This window comes from Asparagus officinalis, chromosome 7, assembly GCF_001876935.1.
Source record: "Asparagus officinalis chromosome 7, Aspof.V1, whole genome shotgun sequence".
In the NCBI taxonomy this organism is placed as follows: Eukaryota; Viridiplantae; Streptophyta; class Magnoliopsida; order Asparagales; family Asparagaceae; genus Asparagus; species Asparagus officinalis.
In genome coordinates this window covers 95,886,404-95,894,219 of record NC_033800.1, presented here as the reverse complement: position 1 = coordinate 95,894,219, position 7,816 = coordinate 95,886,404, and the positions used below count along the sequence as shown (strand labels likewise).

General features: G+C 49.7%; 1 long non-coding RNA gene across 1 annotated transcript; it reads right to left on the bottom strand.

Annotated features, from left to right (window-relative positions):
- LOC109850083 lies at positions 5,142–5,569 on the bottom strand. Its single transcript, XR_002249329.1, has 4 exons — positions 5,531–5,569; positions 5,392–5,463; positions 5,248–5,319; positions 5,142–5,178 (listed from the first exon to the last, which is right to left on the bottom strand). It is a non-coding gene; the product is annotated as an uncharacterized LOC109850083 (long non-coding RNA).

The window sequence follows — 7,816 nt, the reverse complement described above, 5'->3', positions numbered from 1 at the left end:
CTTTCCGATGCTCGGAGTGGCGACCCCACTCCCAGTTCATCATTCCGGGTGCTCGGAGTGGAGATCCCATTCCCAGTTCATCCTTCCAGATACTGGGGGTGGAGAATCCCACCTCGAGTTTCTTTTCCAGCTGAAGATAGAATATAAAATTCTTCCTCTTTAGCACCGGGAGATAGAATATAAAATTCTTCCTCTCCTCGGACCTTTCCGATGCTCGGAGTGGCGACCCCACTCCCAGTTCATCATTCCGGGTGCTCGGAGTGGAGATCCCATTCCCAGTTCATCCTTCCAGATACTGGGGGTGGAGAATCCCACCTCGAGTTTCTTTTCCAGCTGAAGATAGAATATAAAATTCTTCCTCTTTAGCACCGGGAGATAGAATATAAAATTCTTCCTCTCCTCGGACCTTTCCGATGCTCGGAGTGGCGACCCCACTCCCAGTTCATCATTCCGGGTGCTCGGAGTGGAGATCCCATTCCCAGTTCATCCTTCCAGATACTGGGGGTGGAGAATCCCACCTCGAGTTTCTTTTCCAGCTGAAGATAGAATATAAAATTCTTCCTCTTTAGCACCGGGAGATAGAATATAAAATTCTTCCTCTCCTCGGACCTTTCCGATGCTCGGAGTGGCGACCCCACTCCCAGTTCATCATTCCGGGTGCTCGGAGTGGAGATCCCATTCCCAGTTCATCCTTCCAGATACTGGGGGTGGAGAATCCCACCTCGAGTTTCTTTTCCAGCTGAAGATAGAATATAAAATTCTTCCTCTTTAGCACCGGGAGATAGAATATAAAATTCTTCCTCTCCTCGGACCTTTCCGATGCTCGGAGTGGCGACCCCACTCCCAGTTCATCATTCCGGGTGCTCGGAGTGGAGATCCCATTCCCAGTTCATCCTTCCAGATACTGGGGGTGGAGAATCCCACCTCGAGTTTCTTTTCCAGCTGAAGATAGAATATAAAATTCTTCCTCTTTAGCACCGGGAGATAGAATATAAAATTCTTCCTCTCCTCGGACCTTTCCGATGCTCGGAGTGGCGACCCCACTCCCAGTTCATCATTCCGGGTGCTCGGAGTGGAGATCCCATTCCCAGTTCATCCTTCCAGATACTGGGGGTGGAGAATCCCACCTCGAGTTTCTTTTCCAGCTGAAGATAGAATATAAAATTCTTCCTCTTTAGCACCGGGAGATAGAATATAAAATTCTTCCTCTCCTCGGACCTTTCCGATGCTCGGAGTGGCGACCCCACTCCCAGTTCATCATTCCGGGTGCTCGGAGTGGAGATCCCATTCCCAGTTCATCCTTCCAGATACTGGGGGTGGAGAATCCCACCTCGAGTTTCTTTTCCAGCTGAAGATAGAATATAAAATTCTTCCTCTTTAGCACCGGGAGATAGAATATAAAATTCTTCCTCTCCTCGGACCTTTCCGATGCTCGGAGTGGCGACCCCACTCCCAGTTCATCATTCCGGGTGCTCGGAGTGGAGATCCCATTCCCAGTTCATCCTTCCAGATACTGGGGGTGGAGAATCCCACCTCGAGTTTCTTTTCCAGCTGAAGATAGAATATAAAATTCTTCCTCTTTAGCACCGGGAGATAGAATATAAAATTCTTCCTCTCCTCGGACCTTTCCGATGCTCGGAGTGGCGACCCCACTCCCAGTTCATCATTCCGGGTGCTCGGAGTGGAGATCCCATTCCCAGTTCATCCTTCCAGATACTGGGGGTGGAGAATCCCACCTCGAGTTTCTTTTCCAGCTGAAGATAGAATATAAAATTCTTCCTCTTTAGCACCGGGAGATAGAATATAAAATTCTTCCTCTCCTCGGACCTTTCCGATGCTCGGAGTGGCGACCCCACTCCCAGTTCATCATTCCGGGTGCTCGGAGTGGAGATCCCATTCCCAGTTCATCCTTCCAGATACTGGGGGTGGAGAATCCCACCTCGAGTTTCTTTTCCAGCTGAAGATAGAATATAAAATTCTTCCTCTTTAGCACCGGGAGATAGAATATAAAATTCTTCCTCTCCTCGGACCTTTCCGATGCTCGGAGTGGCGACCCCACTCCCAGTTCATCATTCCGGGTGCTCGGAGTGGAGATCCCATTCCCAGTTCATCCTTCCAGATACTGGGGGTGGAGAATCCCACCTCGAGTTTCTTTTCCAGCTGAAGATAGAATATAAAATTCTTCCTCTTTAGCACCGGGAGATAGAATATAAAATTCTTCCTCTCCTCGGACCTTTCCGATGCTCGGAGTGGCGACCCCACTCCCAGTTCATCATTCCGGGTGCTCGGAGTGGAGATCCCATTCCCAGTTCATCCTTCCAGATACTGGGGGTGGAGAATCCCACCTCGAGTTTCTTTTCCAGCTGAAGATAGAATATAAAATTCTTCCTCTTTAGCACCGGGAGATAGAATATAAAATTCTTCCTCTCCTCGGACCTTTCCGATGCTCGGAGTGGCGACCCCACTCCCAGTTCATCATTCCGGGTGCTCGGAGTGGAGATCCCATTCCCAGTTCATCCTTCCAGATACTGGGGGTGGAGAATCCCACCTCGAGTTTCTTTTCCAGCTGAAGATAGAATATAAAATTCTTCCTCTTTAGCACCGGGAGATAGAATATAAAATTCTTCCTCTCCTCGGACCTTTCCGATGCTCGGAGTGGCGACCCCACTCCCAGTTCATCATTCCGGGTGCTCGGAGTGGAGATCCCATTCCCAGTTCATCCTTCCAGATACTGGGGGTGGAGAATCCCACCTCGAGTTTCTTTTCCAGCTGAAGATAGAATATAAAATTCTTCCTCTTTAGCACCGGGAGATAGAATATAAAATTCTTCCTCTCCTCGGACCTTTCCGATGCTCGGAGTGGAGATCCCACTCCCAGTTCATCCTTCCAGATACTGGGGGTGGAGAATCCCACCTCGAGTTTCTTTTCCAGCTGAAGATAGAATATAAAATTCTTCCTCTTTAGCACCGGGAGATAGAATATAAAATTCTTCCTCTCCTCGGACCTTTCCGATGCTCGGAGTGGCGACCCCACTCCCAGTTCATCATTCCGGGTGCTCGGAGTGGAGATCCCATTCCCAGTTCATCCTTCCAGATACTGGGGGTGGAGAATCCCACCTCGAGTTTCTTTTCCAGCTGAAGATAGAATATAAAATTCTTCCTCTTTAGCACCGGGAGATAGAATATAAAATTCTTCCTCTCCTCGGACCTTTCCGATGCTCGGAGTGGAGATCCCACTCCCAGTTCATCATTCCGGATGCTCGGAGTGGAGATCCCGCTCCCAGTTCATCCTTCCGGATTCTGGGGGTGGATATCCCACCTCGAGTTTCCTTTCCAGCTGTAGATAGAATATAAAATTCTTCCTCTTCAGCATCGGGAGATAGAATATAAAATTCTTCCTCTCCTATTTTGACACAACTTTCAACTTCCAATCCGCGCACTTGGTGCATGGGGAATTTTATCCCGAATCCTAAGTAGGGATAAGTCAACACCTAACACGTGTTGCCGGGTAGCCTATTCCCGTAACAAGGGCAAAGTCTACGTATTCAAAGTCGTAGCATTAAGTCTAAGGGAGTTCATTCCTTTAGCACAACGTTACATGCGGAACGGATTTCGACAATCCGCATGCTAGCCCGATTCAAACGGTAATCGGTAAAGGCATATCAAACCCGTTGAAGGCTGGGGGTTTGCCAAAAACCCCAAAGTCAATGCCTAACACGCGTTGCCGGGTAGTCTATTCCCGTAAGAAAGACGAAGTCTATGTATTCAAAGTCATAGCATCAAATCTAAGAAAAGCAATTTTCTTAGCACAACGTTACATGTGGGACGGATCTAGACAATCCACATGCTAGCCCGATTCAAACGGTGATCGGTAAAGGCATATCAAACCCGTTGATGGCTGGGGGTTTGCCAAAAATCCCATAAAATCTGTCATTCAGAAGAAATGCAGACAAATCACAAGAAAGAAGCAAATGTGGAGTTTCTATTAATAGGTCAAGTCAAAAGCATACAACAAAGAGCTCATTAGCCCGAAGGCAACTGACGGCTAAGAATATGAGACTTTAAGCTAAAAAGTCTATCTGCATAACTCTGCTCAAGTCCCGCCTGCAGATCTGCTCGGGCAGATTCCTCAGAACAGCTCAAGATCTCCGCAGCTTCACTCTTCAACTTCATCAATCCCTCCTGAGTGGATCCGAACTCCTCGAGTACCTGGTCACGGGAACGCTCTAGTCCGATCAAGTCATCTGCGATAAGAACGGCGGATTCCTCGGCACGCTTCAAGGCCTCCTTCAACCTAGTCGCTTCCTCGCGATTCGAGTCCAAGGAACGGAGTAACTCAGCTTTCTCCCTATCCATCCTCGCCATGTTAGCCATTAGATGCGCAAGGGAGCTCTCGCGTGACTGAAGCTCACGCCCGACGGAAGATCTCAGTTCACGCCACTGCTCCATCCTATGCTCTAACTCAGAGGATACGAAAGAAGAAGCCCCGGTAACCTCCAGTTCCTTCAACTCTCGTATCTCTGACTCCAGGGCAGCGAAATCAGCAGTGAAGGAATCAGCCAGTTCCGGGTATCCTTCTTCCCTCATCATCGTCATGTGGCGAGAGAAGGAACGCCGGAACTGATCGAAGCCGCCTCCTCGGTGGAGAAGCTTCTCGATCAAGCCATTATACCAGGCGGTGAAGAAGCTGAGGTCCGTACGGAAAGCCTCTCCGTCAGGATCAGTATCGGCCAAAAGGCTACGGACACGCTCGTGCAAAGAAGATCGAGATCCTACAAGCAACAACTTGGAAGCTCAGTGAACTATCGAATATGGAAAGGAAAGTCAAAAGGCAGGTTCCGAACATACCGACGCCAACGGATGTCCCATCGGGTTGAGAGCCGACAGGCTCCGGGACAGCAGCAGAAGAGGGTACGTCAGCCCCTGCAGACAGATTGCTCGCACCACTCGGCAGAGACGGGGAGGCACCACTGCTATGAGGACTTTCAACCCCGGGGACTGTAGCAGTATCAGGCTGAACGCCTGGTCCTACAGTGACATTCCTATGTTAACCAAATGGAAATTTGGACAAGTAAGGAGAATCGGGATAAGGAGGTCGTATACATACCTGCAATCCCCATGTCCTCAGATGCAGCCGGAATGCCAAGAGTCATAAGAGTATCGGCCCAAGCTGCTGGTCCTATGATGACACTCTCTTATTAGTCAAAATGAAAATTTAGACGAATAAGAAGAATTGGGATCTGCATACCTGTAGATCCATTATCCGCGGGCATTTGAGGGATGTCAGGAGTCATATGAGAATCAGTCCTAGCGGCTGGTCCTATGATTGCACTCATTAGTCAAAAGACAGATAAACATAGGAAAGTACAATATCCCTGAATCGTATACATACCTGCAAGCCCGTCGCTCTGAGGCAAACTGGATATGCCAGGGATAGATACCGGGCTAACTCCAATGGTAGACGCTGCGATAATCAATCATTCATTAGTCATATGAAATATCGGGCAAGAGGGAGAAAATCAGATATATACCGGTAGATGAATCGTTCCCGAAGAATGGTCTCTCGGTCCCTCTGGAAGTCTGCTCAGCCAGCATGTCAGCTAATAAGCCGGCATCCGGCTTCGAGAAGCTTGGCCCCTCCATCGCAACATCTGCAGGGTAACCCAAATGTTGAAGGATGAGGAAAGCTCAAACGAGAAATCTTCCTTCACCTTACATAAGGAAAATGACATTGGATGCGGATATACCTGAATAAGGGATTGTGGGCTCAACATTATTTATCTGCTCAAGATCGATGTTAAGGTCGATGCCCAAAGACCCATCGTGAAAAGCGTCGCACATTTGTTGCACAAAGCAATCCATGTTGTCAACGCCAGGGGACGCCGAACCCGGTGGGAGTTCGCCCTCCTCGAAGAAACCTGAAGCACAAAACATGGTCACAAATCCCCAAAAGGTAAACAACCTTGAAGCAAGAGCAATTGAATGTTACCTCCCCCTCCATCGGCAGTGCTCCCTAAGTCCACTCCACAGGGACGCTGATCGTCATGGGGCTTATGGGCGGTCTTCTTCCTCTTCGGGGCACCAACCCTCCGAGGACCAAAGGGTCGAACATGCGCAGGCCTATCACACGTTTCAACGTGTGTAGGAGCTGGTGGCTCATGATCATTGACTGCCCTACCTAAAGTGACAATAGCCATTTCAATGAAAAAGAGCTGTCATTTATGGAAAATGAAAATTAAAAGAGATAGGACAAACCAGTATCGAGATCCCCTCTGCCGGTATCTGCGTCCGCATACTCGTCCTCGGAGGTCTCGTCATCATCACCCGTAGGGAGAAGTTCTTCTTCGTCTGAGACAAGAGATTTGGCATGCCCTTTTCTCCGCTTCTGAGCAAGCTCAGCTCTGCGACCAGCCATCATAGCAGCCCGGACCGCGTACTCGGACTGCAACTCTGAGAGGCTCCTCACGCTGATGGACTCATATGCAGAAAGGAACCACTTGCAGCTGAGGAAAGTGATCAATGGCTTACGCCGGTACGAAGGAAGAGCAAAACGGGCTCCAGTACAGCCCACCATCGTCCATAGCCACGCTCGAACGCCATCAATCAATCCTCCCTCAACCCGCAGGCTGCGGCTCGGATTCCCGACATACAGTTGGTCATAGCCGAATTGTCGAGCAAAGCGGCAAGGGAGATAAGGCTCTATGTGGCACTGGTTCTTCACCCGAAGGACGAGATAGCCTACACGGATGTTCACTAACCACCGGAAGCAACCAGCGTCAAGAACGGTCCGGTCACTTCTAGGTTTCTCCTCATCAACCAGCACGTCGCCATAGCGACCTGAAAAGTGAGGGAAACACTTAAAGAACTCCCAACTCTTGCGGACCCGGAGCTCTCGCTGAACATCACTAAATTTGCTCCCAAACCATCTGCTCTGCTCCAACAATTGCATGAAGGGGACAGGGATGTCAACAACGCTGGGGGCCGACATCAAGTCGGGACGGTGAAGAACGAGCCACGCCATCAAATATGCGTAAGGGAGCTCAACCTTTGGGCAAACCAGCTCAGCTGATGGTTCAGAACCCATATGTGTAAAACTGCTAACCAGACCCCTGAGCCCGCAATGGATACTAGCAACCATTGCTGGGAGCAGGGAAAGCTCTCTCCCATAAGCCAGCTGAACTGCAGGGAAGAGCACCTCGATGGGTAGAGCGTCAGAAGGTTGGTGCGGGACGACACACTTCTTCAACCAAAGGGCAAGGTAGCCTGCTAATAGCGCCCGGGACCCTATAGACCTCTGTGCGCGGCGGAGAAAAGAGCGAAACTTTGTCCCCGCGGGAAAAGCCCCCTCAGCACTGCCGATAGTGTAGGAACGAACCTCAGCCTTTTCCAACAACTCATTAACGGCCGAAGGAGTCATCACGTCTAATTCATGAATGGGCGCACTAGAATCACCCTCCAAGTTCTGAAACAAGTAGCTGGCAAACTGCTTCAAGCTGACCTGCCTCTTCCTTCTCGCTTGGGGAGAAGTTTGGATCAAGGAAGTGTAGTAGTGGCAAGTAAGATCCCAGAGTGTGTCATACATGTCCGGAGTATCTTTCTTCATACACTCCAGCTGCTGGTTCGTAGGGAAGTACTCCTGATACGGACAGTCCCCCATCGGAAGACCCGAAACATAATGCATCTCGTGCAAGGCCAACCCTAGCTCACCACCGCTGGTCAGGAAGGTGTTGCTATCGGGCATATAAGTCTCCAACAAAGCCAAGAAATGGCGACATCTGACTGGGATTCCGTACATAGTAGCTCGTATGGGTGCATAC